This window comes from Rattus norvegicus, chromosome 5 (assembly GCF_036323735.1).
Source record: "Rattus norvegicus strain BN/NHsdMcwi chromosome 5, GRCr8, whole genome shotgun sequence".
Classification (NCBI taxonomy): Eukaryota; Metazoa; Chordata; class Mammalia; order Rodentia; family Muridae; genus Rattus; species Rattus norvegicus.
The window spans coordinates 111,435,568-111,451,624 of NC_086023.1; positions in this window are offsets into that span (position 1 = coordinate 111,435,568).

Here is a 16,057-nt window from a genome sequence, read left to right on the forward strand (position 1 = left end):
ATTATCTTGATCTTATTATTACAGGTTAAAAACACATACCGAAAACCACAATGCATTCCATAAGTCTGCAAGTTTCTATGTCTCAAGAAAATGTTGCTACGTGAAAGGAAAGAGTGGGACTTCATTAATAAGAAGCCAGTGAGAATATCAATCACGTTAGATTTCAACACCATTTTCCTCTGGATCATTCAATGATAAAGAGAAACATTTTCCACTTCTACCTCCTAGAATATCTGTCTTCCTTGATATTCATTTGACCACATAATTCTATGTGATACACTAAATTGTATTTCTCTGCATCAGTGACTTAAAACAAAAAAAATCAGGAAAGCCTCAAACAAATCTTGCTTTGACAATTGTCGGAAGAATAGTGGAGTCAACTCTGCGAGTCTCTAATAGATCTTTAAAATGCCCTGAAGAACTTTCTGATGCTCTCTGGTTCCTCACAACTGAAAATACAAATGATAGAAAAAGTCCAAAGGCCCCAGGAAGCTCTGAATAGCCAGGGGTTATTGCCAAAGCAACATCATCAATTTGAACTGGTACAGTCACAGTAACTGGAAGTTTTGCAATTAGAGAGAAGCATTGAAGGCCAACATTCTATGAAGTATTCTGTCAGCATTCCTAGTCAAAAGTTTGCACTTGCAAGATCTAAAACTTGTATTAGTAAAAACTCACTTCTCACACTTGATACAGCACCTTTGAAGACTGGCTAATGGATATCAGTAAGAAGTAATTGACCCATAGAACACGTCAACTTTAGTCTTATAGTGCCATAAGCTTGAACATCCACATAGTTAACCCAAAAGTCATTATAGGTAAGAACCACAAGCAAGAGCTCACAAGTCTCTCTAAAATGGAGATTTGGAATCAACTGCAAAGGATGTCTCTGAATTAGGCAATGGATAGGGCACGTGACAGTTGTCTTCTTGGTTTCAAGTCTTCCCCGTGTCTAGTCTTCGTCACTTGGTTGTGTTGGTTTCCTAATTCTTCCCCAAACCTGGGTATCCAGAGGAAAGGAGAGGATCAAAGAATGAATCTAAAGTTAGAGAACAGTATTCACTTCAAATCAGTTCACTGCCCTCCGAGAACACTGGTTAGTTAGCAGGTGCTTCTTGTTTGTGTTAATTGGCCCCAGAGCCTTCCACTGAGCCTGCCCTATGGAGTTCGCTGGGATACTTGGAGAAACACAAGGTTCTTGGATGGGGCAGATTTCTTCCTTACAGAATTAAAAAAAAAACTGTGGTAGTCTGTGGCTTTTAAAGATTTTTGTTAAACCTGCCTCCTTACCTTTGGAGTCTGCAGTGCTCTGCTTAGTCTCCAGACAACTGCCTGGATGATGTCTTAGTCTATAACCTCCCCTTCAATGCTAAGGCAGTTTCGTGGTAACTCCCGGTGAGTGTCTTCGCACACCATCCTCTTTATGTTGAAACAATAAAGCTCTTATGAACCATGATACTACCTTCTGAGCTGATAACTCTCAAGAGTTAGTGTCTTTTGACTTCTGTCTGATGACACCTCTCCCACCTCTGTGTTGACACCCATAGTTTCAAACCAAATATTTACAAACATATGGAAAGAGCTTCTGAACTCCTTAAGAATAACAGCTGAATCTTTACCGAGGAGATCTGAACAGGTATTGTTTTGCTTTGTAACAAATTCAAGACAATCTGTCGATACAATACTGAAAAAAGAAATAACTCCTGAAGAGTGGATATTTGTGTTGGATGCCAAAATCTTTTTTCTCTTTTCCTGTACTAATTAATGTAACTTTAGTTGCGACGTGGTGGGTGTGAGTCATTTTGAGACTTAGCAAAAAGTTTATAAAGTTGGAAAAAATTGCCTTACAATTTTGAGCGATAGTAATATTGCCAGTCGAAGCAGGTGTCAGCCAAAAGCCAGCTTTGAAGGCAAACTTCGTAGTTGAGTTATGAGACAGCTGGGCAACAGCAAAATAGATATGGATCCATGAGCCCTGCAGGAAAAACAACTTTCATCAGGGCCTGACACATACAGTGCTTGTAATGAAGTCTCTTGGTCTGTGTAATCTCTGGATCAAATGGGACCAATTGGTTATTGACAAGTGTTTCTTCATTGCGAGACTGGCTAAAACCTTGCTGTTGCCCTGCCCAGACTCCAAGAAGGAGAAAGGAGGCTCTCCTAAAAGAAAAAGACTTGGTTTGCTTCTCAGAAACAAATGCACGACAGTCCGTAGTGATGCCTGTGGCGGACTGATATTCTTCCTCTAGAGCACACACGCTTGCTGTGGCATTTAGTGCTCCCTCTTCAAGCTTCTCCAGGTGACAGGTATCTTTGACTCTGTAAATTGATTCCATGGTTCTGAATAGCAGGCACTAACACTGGTAGCTGGGCCCAAGAGGAGGGGAAATCGCATAGGACCCCGAGAGTCCCTCGAATGGATTTTGCAAGGGAGCAGGGCACGCTGCGCTTCCAGGTGCAGTGAGGCATGTTTTAGCTTTTTTTTTCTCTCTCATGGATCATAAATTAATTTGAAATGAACTTCTCTCCTCCCACAAAACATAACACCAGAAAAGGACTGTCACCGTGGTTTTTCTGTAGTGTACTGCCTGAAGGGAGAAAAGTCATTTTCTCCTGAATTTGTTGACGGGGCACACGATAAGTGCCAAGTGCTGGACCGCCACGAATGCGTGGCGTGTGTGTCCAATTCAAAATAATTTTCAGTTTGGAGGAGATTCTCCACACTGTCAGCTTGAACCTGAGGGAGTGGAAAGAACTGCACATATTTTGTTCCAGTGAAAGGCGTTATATGACGCCCCAAACTGATGTGCCAGGGATTTCACGTTTTGCCTTGCTGTTTCTGTACTGTGAATATAAGTGATTATTTTTGATAGTTATCTGGAAAAGATAAGAAGAAGCAAGAAGGACACACAGTTACTTTCTAATTGTGTGTGGGCATTTGGTAAACAGTGAAGTAATGCTCCGTCCTTCTCAGTTACCCTGACAGATCGGCAGAATGGAGCTGGCTTTGCTATCGGACTAGGTCTTTAAAAATTATTTTTTCTAGCATGTGCAAAGCACCTTCTTATTGATATACAGTAATGTTTACAACATCGATATTGTGGTTAACCATTTTGTTTTCTTATTTTCTTCATATGAATGGTGTAAAAATCATGGTATTCTTCTGGACATTTTCACGTTTGTATATGATGTGTTCCACCCAGTTCTTAATCTGCTCCTGAGAACTTCAAGTGACCAGTGATAGAAATCTTTCCTGCTACCTTCCTTATCCCCAACCACAGCTAAGAGCTTGGACTAGCTTGTCAAGTACTTTTCCAGTTTTCCCACCTCTTTCAGCCAAGTTTTCAGGTTTAGTCACTACTCTATTTCTAACTGGGTGGACTTGTTGACACTGCCATCTATCCCCAATTTAATCTAGGCTTTACATTGTAGCCACCCCCCTCCCCTGCTCTCAGTAAGGATGAGGCAGTATTTCCACGGATGAAATTTTCTAACTATCCTGTTGCCTATGGGCTAAGTCCTTTGTGATCCAGTGACCCTGCTGCCTGAGTCTCTTCTCTTTCTGCTATATTCTTGGGTCCATATATTGCATAAACACAGTACTGTGGTATTCATCCTTCCCACGGCATTTGCTATTTCATTGCTGGGGAGAACATTTCTGTGCCTGAGATCTGGTTGGGCATTGGCTGTCCATCCACAGTGAACTCACTCATCTGGGAAGTGCTCTCCAGCTTCTCAGGTTGATTTTCTCACTCTTGATATTGGTTATCCTGAACTTGATGTTAGAATATTGTATCTGTTCTCTTTAAGTTTGGTTATTCATTTCTTCTTCATCACATGTCCAAGATATCTCGATTTAAGGACAGTAATTATATTTTTAAAACAATTTTTAATGTTTTTATTTATTCTTTGGCAATTTCATACAATATATTCGGATCATATTTTTCCCCTCCTCAGCTCTTCCCACCCTCTCCCCCATCTGCCTACCCATTAAACATCATGTTCTTTCTCTCTCTTAAAAACAAACAAGCAATCAAAACAAAGACTACGCACACACACACACACACACACACACACACACACACACACACACGTTTTGTTTGGAGTTTTATATGTATTGGCCATCTACTCCTAAGTATGGGGCCTGCCCTGGAGTGTGATTATTATACCCATTGAGACTCCATTGGGAGATTATGTTGCACGTACAAATAATCAGACATATAAAAAATGTGTATTTCTTTTTAGTTATTTAGGAGTTGGTAATGTTCAGAGAAGCATAGTTTTGGCTCAGGAGGGAGAAGACTAAGGGCTTCATTACTCTGCCTGTTGGGGAAAGAGTGGAGAAATAGCCACTGGCTGGGCTGCATAATATGGTGCAGGTCCATGTACTCAGTGGTGAAGATACCTTGGACAGAGCTAAAGCTGCACTCCTCCACGTGTTAGTGTAGACACTGGAGAAACAGCCTCTGGGTACTTACCAGGACTATCATGTTTTAGTCATACGTAAGTAGATGCAAAGACTTATAAAAAGCTTAAAACAAACAAACAAAACCAAACCCCATTGTCCTCTTTGGATGGAGATCTAATAGTACTAGGTACCAATGCTAGGGCAAGAGAAACCTCTTAGGATCTCACCTCGGTTGGGAGGAAAATACATCTCAATAGCAGGAGAGTTCACTGAAGCTAGTACATATTGTTGGGGATTTGAGGTGCACATAGCGCAGTGTATATTAAGCACACATCTGGTTTAAATAAAGTGATGGAAGGTTATCATTTGCAAGGGACTTCATACATGGATGTGCAAAAAATGAGTTCTTGATGGCAGAATGCTTTCAAGGTACTCTATGAACATCACGCTGGTAAACTGTCCCTATGTTCTGATCCTGTGCATAGATACCATAGGCACCATCATTTCTTCGTTTTAGCAGCACTTGGGCTCGAGTTCATCACCCTAATCTTCTTGAGGGAGGAGCTGGACTTTACAGCCAGTCTGTGGTAGAGCTTGGCTCAGCCTCATGTCCTGGTCACGTGAGTTCCTCTCAAGCTCTTTTTCTGCCACTGCCTGATTTGCCAATGTGTGTTGGCTGGCAGCAGGACAGTCAGTCCTGACAAGCACTGTAAAAAGCTGGAGTTTTTAGCCCATGAGGCAAGTAGCTGTGTCACATAGGTAAGTCCCTCTGAGGTCTGTCATTTATTTCTGTCTGCTTTAAATCTGTTATCTGTCCAGTGAAAAGCATTTTTAAAGCTTTCAGGGAAAAAATGCTTTTAGATTCCCAGAACTAGGCAAGCTTTCCTGTTTTTCACAGATAGCTGTAAAATATGTCTTTTAAGGCAAATTATCCGCTTTCTTCCACTTAGATTTTTATACAAACACACCAACAAAGAAATGTGTTTTAGAAAGCCCATAGTCTTAGTCTGCGGTGAGAACAGGTACTTTCTGTCCCCCAGTTGCCTTGAATTAGATAAAAAGCAAACAAACTCACAATGAACACCGAGAAGCAAAGGTAAAGGGGATGTTTAGTTATACATAAATCCTCTAGCCTATCTCTCACAATGAATTCCTGCTTTGTGATAATTCCTGTTAAGTCCAGGAACCATAAGTTTTCTACCCTTACAAAATACCAATGTTTCCTAGCAGAGGGCCAGATATTTTTAAATCCTTGAATAAATACTAAGTAAATGGATATTCATGATTTCCCTTGTAAACAAAAGACACAACATTCCACAAGGTATGTTGCTCAACATGCTATGCCAGAAGCAACAAATGCATACATATCCTGTTAGTTAATTAAAATGAATAAATACATAAAGTGCACAGCTGTATAAAGTCATGGCCAAATATTCAGGTAGGTTTTAGCTAGGTGTGTTTTTATCTTGGAAAAGAAGAGTGACTCTTAGGAATGGCATCCCCCGGATCCCATGAGAGTATACTCTTTAGTGATCTTTGTGTTTTAGTCTCTGGCTTAAGAATGATTTTTTTTCAACAAATTGTATCAATGGCCTTCCTTATTGGTCCATTCTGTATGATTAGGTTTAATATTGCAAGACATTTTACAGTTCAGGAAGACCTTGACACTTCAGAGCCTGGCTTCGATATTCCCCTGTGGAGAGGACAGACCCAGACTCTCTGGCATTCCCTCTATGGACCACCAAGGCACCTCTAGGATCTGAAGCCCACTGTGATCACACCCACGCAGCTTGGGCTTCTGGCACCAGGGAATTCCAAGAAAGAACATCCCGAGACCGCCACAGAAAGCGACGTTTTGTCTATTTCTCCTGTGAAGAATGAGCATATCCTTTAAAAGGTACCTTGTCTCTTTTACATTCAAAGCCTTTAGACTCTATTTGAACTTCTCCTTCTTTTCAAGGTACAATGTCCTGGCTGGAAAAGGGCTTTAATAACCAGACATGCTAGTCCTTTGCTCCTCTCTGCTTTGCTGGCGAAACATTAAGCATAATCCGATGTGTCAATAGAGTCACCTCGGGTGCTCAGAATCATTTTAATTCCTCTTACCCTCAAAACACAGTGCCAATACTGACACGAATTGCGTTAAAAATATATGTGGAGTCACCTGGAGAGCAGCATGTTTTAGTGATAGGTCTCTTTAAAAGCAACGTCTGTCAAAGATTCAATTTGAACTCTTCCTTTGCCTTTGAATTTCACAGAGCGGCTTTTTCTTTAACTTGACCTGCTTTGCATCGTTCAACCCTATCCGTGGAGGAAGAAGCTTTCCCCTTTACCTGACCCTGTGGGAAATATCGCACAGTTCCAGCGTGTGTTCTGAAATGGATATGTAGGATGACATGTGAGGGAATGATGTCACTCACAGCTGGTGACTAAATACTGTCCTGGGACTAGCAGAGTGTGCTTTAAAGGAAGAGGCAAGAGACAGGGACGGTGACTACAAGTTTCTCATGTATTATACTTGGGCACACACATTGCAATAATCTGATGAGTGTCCAAAACAAAAGTATAAATGTTAAGATCTGAGATTTAGTTCTCAGACAATATAAACTTAAAACTTATGATTATATTTCCCATATAATATACCACAGCTTCTAGGTATTAGAAACACACACTATGTAACATGCAAATGTACATAATCTATGATATGTAAAACATATATGTAGTAAATATGCTCACCAAATTTGATGTAGATTTAATGCTCTATAGAACACACAGAAATGGAAAAACAAAATTGAAAGAGTCTTAGATGTTCATAAATGTCATATTCATTTTCACGTCACACACTGAAATCGCCCAAGTGGCTTTTTAAAATGCATTGTCCTGTTATTTGAAGAAGTAAAGTGACATTCAGATATTACTTAGCAAATTATTTAAGAAGGTGAGAGGCCCGTGGTTATGTGTGCAGAACACATAGAGTTGGCACACACTATTTTTTGTTTGCAAAGACTTTAGGTATAAATGACAAGTTGAGGGGTTGGGGATTTAGCTCAGTGGTAGAGCGCTTGCCTAGGAAGCGCAAGGCCCTGGGTTCGGTCCCCAGCTCCGAAAAAAAAAAGAACAAAAAAAAAAAAAAAGAAATGACAAGTTGAACTGAACAGCAAAGTCCATTCGTTTTAGCCTCGAAAGCAGTAGACTCTACTTAGAAGAATGACCAAACTTCCTCAGATTTTAAGATTTACAAATACACTTTAAGATAATTTTGCTATTGTCTGTAACCCCCTCTTCTGTGTGTGCACCTGCAGTTTTGGTGTGAGGGTTGGTTTGTGTAGATGTACAGGAAAAGTTAGTCCTTCTGACCTTGACCTTTGTGCCAGGAACCTTGTGCTTCCAGGAGAAAGTGGGATAAATGCCAAGGACTTTGGGCAGGGGATTTGCGGTAACATTTTCTGTGCTGAAGCCCGAGCCATGAGTTTTCTGTTAGTTATTCTTTACACTGCTCATATGGAAGAGGTTTGACAATATATGGAGTATAGTGTCTGATGACAGCAAGTCTTAAAAAATAGTTAAAATATTTTCACCTTTTCTCTTCTCTTCCCTCTCTTTTTTATGATTTTCATTGTTACACACACACACACACACACACACACAAACACACACACACACACACACACATTGCTGAGTCTGATCGTGTTCTGATTAGTTAATGATTTCAAGGCCAACCAATTGGTACTGGATAACAAATAAGGGCTCTCATTCCTAGGAAAGACTAATTCTCCTGCTTCCAGAAGTCACTAGTTGCCTGAAGTTCTTTGTCTCAGGTTGAGGTCCCATGAAATTCCCCCGTACCACATAGCATGTCCACTGACATTGTCCCTTTTCCAGGTCTTTTTACAGCAATGACATTGTTGATGCATCATATCTGTAACTTCCCTGTCACTACAGGAAACACACCCTCACAGCACAATGCATATTCCTTTGGTGTAATGCATATTACTCTTTCTGTGCTCTCTTCTGTGATGCCCCTGAGCCTTATGTATAGAAGTTGTGTTATAGATGTATATGTTGAGTTTCTGCCTCTCATGGTCAGTTGATCTCTGCATTTTGAATAACCGTGGCTTTATGTAATGATCTTTGCTGCAAAAAGAAGCTTCTTTGATGAGGTTAAGACCTATACATACCCATGAGTACAAATATGAGTATTTAGAACACACTTAAGAATTATATTGGTTTTGGCTTATGCTCTAAGATCAAGAATCGATAAATGGGATCTCATAAAACTGCAAAGCTTCTGTAAGGCAAAGGACACTGTGGTTAGGACAAAACGGCAATCAACAGATTGGGAAAAGATCTTTAGCAATCCTACAACAGATAGAGGCCTTATATCCAAAATATACAAAGAACTCAAGAAGTTAGACTGCAGGGAGACAAATAACCCTATTAAAAATGGGGTTCAGAGCTAAACAAAGAATTCACAGCTGAGGAATGCTGAATGGCTGAGAAACACCTAAAGAAATGTTCAACACCTTTAGTCATAAGGGAAATGCAAATAAAAACAACCCTGAGATTTCACCTCACACCAGTGAGAATGGCTAAGATCAAAAACTCAGGTGACAGCAGATGCTGGCGAGGATGTGGAGAAAGAGGAACACTCCTTCATTGTTGGTGGGATTGCAGACTGGTACAACCATTCTGGAAATCAGTCTGGAGGTTCCTCAGAAAATTGGACATTGAACTGCCTGAAGATCCAGCTCTCTTGGGCATATACCCAAAAGATGCCCCAACATATAAAAAAGACATGTGCTCCACTATGTTCATAGCAGCCTTATTTATAATAGCCAGAAGCTGGAAAGAACCCAGATGCCCTTCAACAGAGGAATGGATACAGAAAATGTGGTACATCTACACAATGGAATATTACTCAGCTATCAAAAACAACGACTTTATGAAATTCGTAGGCAAATGGTTGGAACTGCAAAATATCATCCTGAGTGAGCTAACCCAATCACAGAAAAACACACATGGTATGCACTCATTGATAAGTGGCTATTAGCCCAAATGCTTGAATTACCCTAGATGCCTAGAACACATGAAACTCAAGACGGATGATCAAAATGTGAATGCTTCACTCCTTCTTTAAAAGGGGAACAAGAATACCCTTGGCAGGGAATAGAGAGGTAAAGATTAAAACAGAGACAGAAGGAACACCCATTCAGACCCTCCCCCACATGTGGCCCATACATATACAGCCACCCAATTAGACAAGATGGATGAAGCAAAGAAGTGCAGGCTGACAGGAGCCGGATATAGATCTCTCCTGAGAGACACAGCCAGAATACAGCAAACACAGAGGCGAATGCCAGCAGCAAACCACTGAACTGAGAACAGAACCCCCGTTGAAGGAATCAGAGAAAGAACTGGAAGAGCTTTAAGGGGCTTGAGACCCCATATGAACAAGAATGCCAAGCAACCAGAGCTTCCAGGGATTAAGCCACTACCTAAAGACTATACATGGACTGACCTTGGACTCTGACCTCATAGGTAGCATTGAATATCCTAGTAAGATCACCAGTGTAAGGGGAAGCCCTGGGTCCTGGTAAGACTGAACCCCCAGTGAACGTGATTGTTGGGGGGAGGGCGGCAATGGGGGGAGGATGGGGAGGGGAACACCCATAAAGAAGGGGAGTGGGAGGGGTTGGGGGATATTGGCCCGGAAACCGGGAAAGGGAATAACACTTGAAATGTAAATAAGGATTACTCAAGTTAATAAAAAAAAAAGAATTACATTGGTTTAATAAAGTGGCAGTAGTAGGCTCTCCCCTAAGATCCACAGTTTTATTAACCCTGGGTAGTTGGTTAGATTTCTAGTATCTGGCATGATTTCCCTTCTGTTGAGCTGATTTTAAATCAAATTTGACAGCTGTTGGATACCATCAAGATATGAGGGTATCTATTACACCTTTAGAGATACATGCTGTGGTGATCATTGTGGTTCATGGGAATCACAGCTAGTCTGTGCTTTACAATAGGCTGTTGATTACTTCCCTCCCTTGACAGTTTGCACGTCACCTCCTGGTAAAGTTAGATATCAGGAAGGAGGCTTTCATGTCATATCTAGAGCAGTCTTTTAACTTATCAGTATTTTAAGGAAGGAAAGCTCCCACTGTTTTCCAAATATCTGCATTTCAATGTAAAAAGGCACAGTGGAAAAAGTCCTGCAGGTACTGGTGCTTGTCAAGGGGTCAGTTGTCATGGTAGCTATGAGGGACTGAGTGGTCATGACACAAAGTGTGAGAGTGTGGGCATAGACTGTACCAACCTTGTGTGAACACTTGGCCATCATTTTTCCTCAGCTAAGGCAGGGAGCCTATCACAGCACAGTCCTGGATATAGATCTGTGTTTGCTCATTTCCCTTGAGAGTGTCTCACCACTGGTATGGGCTTGGGTTGTGGGGAGTCTATGTGATATACAGGGTGAGGTGGTTTTGAAGGAAAGAAAGATTGTGCCCTAGAAATGAGGACACTGTCCAGGTTAGCACATGGATTTAGCCAGTTAGAAGTCATTCCTGGTCTCTGCTTCCACCTCACCTCTTCCAAAGTAACACTGCCTCCTCAGCATCAAGCTAATCTCTCAGTTCCTCTACAAATGCAACTCTGTTATTTTAGGCCTCTTCAATCTTTTGTTTATACAAATCTTTTGTTTCTAGATGACTAGAAGTTCAGTACCATTGAGACACATTCTTTGCCCTTTTAGTATTAATTCTTTAAGTGAATGTGTGAAGATCAGATGAAATTCTAAGAGGTGTACTCTTCAACATGGCCATGGCCCTGTCAAGGACCAAATGCTTCAAGTAACCAGAAAGTAGGGTGTCGTGGGATGGGGGTTGGTGGAAGAGGTAACTGTGAAGTGGGATAACTTGTAAACAAAAGGATTGATTAATTTAAAAAAGTCACAAAGAAAAGGCAAAGCCTTTCCCTAAGTAGGCTGAGAGCAAAGCCTTCCTCTTGTCTAAATGTGAATTTTGACAGTGTGTACAAATATGCATGTCTACAAATGATTGACCAGTGTGTGTAAAAACTAGCATCTGTAGATTACTCCTCCCAGATATTTATATATCCCAAGACTGCTTCCCTGCAATACTAGCTTCAATACAATACTACCTCCTACCAATACTAGCTAACTCCTCAACACACTACGGTTCCAGATTGTGGTATAGTTGGTGCTACTCCATTAGCGCGTTCATGGCCCAGTGATCCTAGCTGTTCTGTATATGTGTTTATGGCCTATGTGTCTGTCCTTTTTCATTCCCTTGCTGCTGCCTCTAGTCATGGTTCCAGCTGGGCTTCAAACCATTCCAGATGCAGCATTTTTTCAAGACATGCCTCACTACTTTGGCTAGGCTGGCCTTGACTTTGTGATCCCCTTGCCTTAGTCTCTGAATAGCTGTGATTACAGGCCTGTTTCACCATACTTTGCTAGTGTCATTTGTTTTAAAAATGTAAATCTATCAGGTTGCTCCAAACCGTGCTGTTCTGTGAGGCTCTATGTTCTGCAGGGCCGTTCTCACCACATGCTTATCGTTCTCTTTATATTTTCTGTTTCTCTCTTTTTAAAAAGCCTCTGAGTTATTCTTTCAGAATCAACTTTTATCCCAACCTTGCCCTTTACTCATCTGATATAAGACCCCCCTCTGAGTGTTCATGGCACAACTGCTTGTTTTAGCTCCAGTCTTCCTTCCTGATTTACTGTAGTACCTCTTGACAATTGTCTATAACTCCTGCCTTTCAGAAGGTTTGTTCTTTGAAGTAAAAGATCATTATATAGTATTTTTAATACCAGAATTTTGGAATAGAAGAGTTTCCATTAAAGTTAGATAATAGATGAGCATTCACTGTAGAGAGGATAACACTAGGTAGCATGCGGTCAGTGCCAAAGTGTGCATTTAGGAGAAGGTGGTAACATGTTTGCATCTGAAGATTCCCTTTGCTGACAAACTCCACCTCTACCAATACCAATTTTGATATGGTAATGCTAACTCAATTTGAGATGAAGCAGCTAAATCTTTACAAGCTATTTTCTTTTTAAAAGTAGGCTTATTGTATAGTTTTCATTTTATGTGTATTGAGTATATGTATGTTAACTGTGTGAGTGCAGGTCTAATAAAGATCCTCTGAACCCAGAGTCACAAGTATTTGCAAATAGGTTGATATGGGTACTAGAAAACAAACCCTGTTCTCTGCAAGAGCACCAACTTCTCTGTAGTGCTGAGCCATCTCTCCAGGCTAAAAAGCTGTTTATGGATACAATTATAATTCTTGCTTTTGGAAGCGAAAGGGCCACTTCCTTCATCTGATAGTTTTTATTTTTGGAGTAAAGGGAGATACATTTCATAATAATGATAATAAAATTGTTAAATGGTGTTATTAGATGGAGGATGTAAAGGAGCCATGTATATTTTCTAAATTTTAGGGAGCCTTTTATCATTGTTAATTTATAAGTTAAATTTTATTTATATTTTTTATTGCTTGAAATTATAAAAATTACATTTTCTCTCTCTTCCATTTTTTCCTACAGTCCCTCCCGTGCACTCAAATTTGTTTTATTTTTAAATTATATATATATATTTTTCTTCAATCATATATTTCTGCATACATTATATACATACAAACACACATATATGTATACATACATACATACATACATAAACCCTACCTAATCTGCTTAATGTTACATATATGTATATGATCTCAGGGCTGATCATTTGCTGTTTGGTAACCATTTGGGGAAATCTTCCCCAGTTGCTCACAGTTCTTTTTCATGTGTTGAGTTCCACAAACCTTGGTCCTTCCCTGTTAGCATGTCTGCTGGTGTCATTGTTGTTCAGGTTTTGCTTGGGCAGCCATATTGAGAAGACTTCATGTGTACAGCCTGTCTGACCTTTCTGTGAACAGTCACTTGGCAAAGCTCCTGTCACTGTTCCTCTTGCTCTTTCTGCCCTTCTCTTTTGTAATGATCCCTGAGCCTTGGGTGTGCAAACAGTGTTGCAGATGTATTACTTAGAACGTGACACCATACGATCTCTTGTTCTTGAATTTTGATTGGCTGTGGTTCTCTGTAGTGACCTCCATCTGTTGCAAGGTGAAGTTTCTTTGATGAGGGTTGAAAACACTTATTTGTGGATTTAAGGATACATGACAATTGGACATTTGTATTTTCTTTGTTGGGAAATAGCAACTTAGTTAAACAGCCTAGTAACTGATGGGATTTTCTTTCTTTTTCTTGTTCTTTTCTTTTGCATTTTTGCACTCTTTATATATTCTGGATGTTAATTACTCTCTTGGCTAATACGTTTTTGACAAAGATATGCTTTCTCTTTTTTCTAGTGTTTGTTTCCTTTGCTTTGTAGTAGGTTTTTAAATTGCATGCACTTGTGGTCTACAGTCTTACCTGAAGTCTATATTTTGCATTTGTTTCAGAATTCATGTACAGAGAGTATATGTGCTTATGGAGCAAGCTCATCTCAATATACAGAACTGGACAGCTAGAATGAATCTTCCCTGTATTGCAAATGCATTAATCTTTGAAAATTTTATTGCTTCTTAGTAAATAATACTTAATGGCAGGGTTATTTACAGTCACCTGCCACGGAAAGATAAATTAGACTTTTGTATGAATGATGGTGACTTTAAGATTTAGGTTGCAGCTGACTGTGAGGGGGTTGTTGTTTCTCTTCTTTAATCTTACATAGAGGTTAATATTAACAGTGAGTGGTCAAATGTAGATGCAAGGAAGGAAGATGCTTATGTGCGGAAAGCTTAAGATAAAGATTAACAGGAAGAATAACAGGCATTTTATAAAATAGAATAAGACTAATAATCCAAGGAAGAAAGCTTAACAACAGCAGGTCAAATGTCCTTGGAAGAGTTTGGATAAAAAGATTATCACCCAGGTACACAAAACAGCGAGGCTGGACTATAGCTTGTCAAATCAAGCCTAAGCACACATTCTTTTTTTAATCATGTGCTAAATCTTATCACTCTACAGTTGCAGATTCCTCTGGTATCTTCATCTTCTGAGACAGATGTCAGGTATAGCAAAAAGTAGAATGGACAAGGTATAACTCACTTGTGTTCATTCTGTCTCTGTGTGTCTCTAACTTTCTGCTGTATTTTGAATTAAATAATTTTTTCAGTAATTTATATCTAGGATTTTACTACTAGCTGTGATATAAACAATTTGTAGAATTTTATGATGAAAAGAGGCATAAAATGACTTTTTTTAGCCTGTCATAATTCCAGGTAAGAGATATAATTTCCTAAGTACAGGTGACAAAGAAAATTGGTCTAGCATCTTTTTCCTGTTGAGCCATGTGGTAGATATTCCCTTTTTGCTTGTTTAGTATCAGTAAGCCAGGCTCTGCAGTCATCTGGAAAATACATTTCCAGTTAAATCATTCCGTCAGTTGTTGTGGTTCTACATTCTGTTTGGAGCCAACTATTCCTTTAAAGCACACAGGGTATATCCCTATGGTCATAGAAGACTCACATTGGGTATAGGGAATTCTTTCCATCACCAGTTTCCCAGTTAGAAAGGACAAAGAAAATCTTGCTAGTACATGATGTGTAATGTTCAGTCTTAAGACTTGTCACAAGTTGTCTGAAGGTAAGAGACATTCATATAACAACATCTTATAACATTCTATTTCTACCTTTGTTTTAATGGAGAAAGAGATGATTGATTTTTTTAATGTTATAGGGAATACTGGTTTAAAGGCTTAACACTTTAATAAGAAAGATAGAAAGCATTCCATTTTCTTATTTTTCAAAACATGTGAATACTGTCCTTTCAAATCCCTCAAATGTATTCATCCAAACACTTGCCTCTGGCAAGCACATTCTAGTCATCCTGAAGCCCTTCTCTCTGAGTCTCATCTTTATGAATTTTATCCTAATTTCTGCTATCACTTCTGCTTATCTTCATCCTTTTTGTATTGTTGGTCCTTGTGGGGATGGTTTTGGATCTTGTTTTATTTTGTTATGATGGATGATTCAGTGGATTGAAGGTAGTGCCTGCAACATGCTAAGCACATTCTTTAGCACAGAGACACACACCTAGCCTCTCCTATTTGCTTTTAGATTTGTTTTTGCCTTAACGTTTTGTCTCTGAGATCACTTTTCCATTAGTAGTCTGAATCTGTAGGTGGAAATCACTTGCAGAACACAGGGCTGCTTGCTGCACCTGCCTGAAAGGAGAATTTAAAGGCAAAGCCTCACTTTATCACAGCATGCCAGCAAGATTGCCTGGTAATTCTTCATTTTGGATATTATTGAGAGGAGTAGTAAATAGGTGTGATACTCAAGGTTTTTGCCTTTCTGTACCATACTGTGTATAAGTTGATTTTATGAGTGACTTACATACCTATCCACTTGAAGTATGCACTTGCTTCTACAGTCATCTTCTCATGGGGATAACATGAGGGAGTTGGTGTTTAAGGTTGAGATCTCGACTTTGATTGGGGCTCACAATAGGAAATAGCCTATATTGGGTCTGTTGTCTAAGGACATTATTAAGTATATTATCCATTATACAAACTCATTATCTTGTATACAAGGCTTTAGAAGCATATACCTTTTAGAGTTTAACAGAGAAAA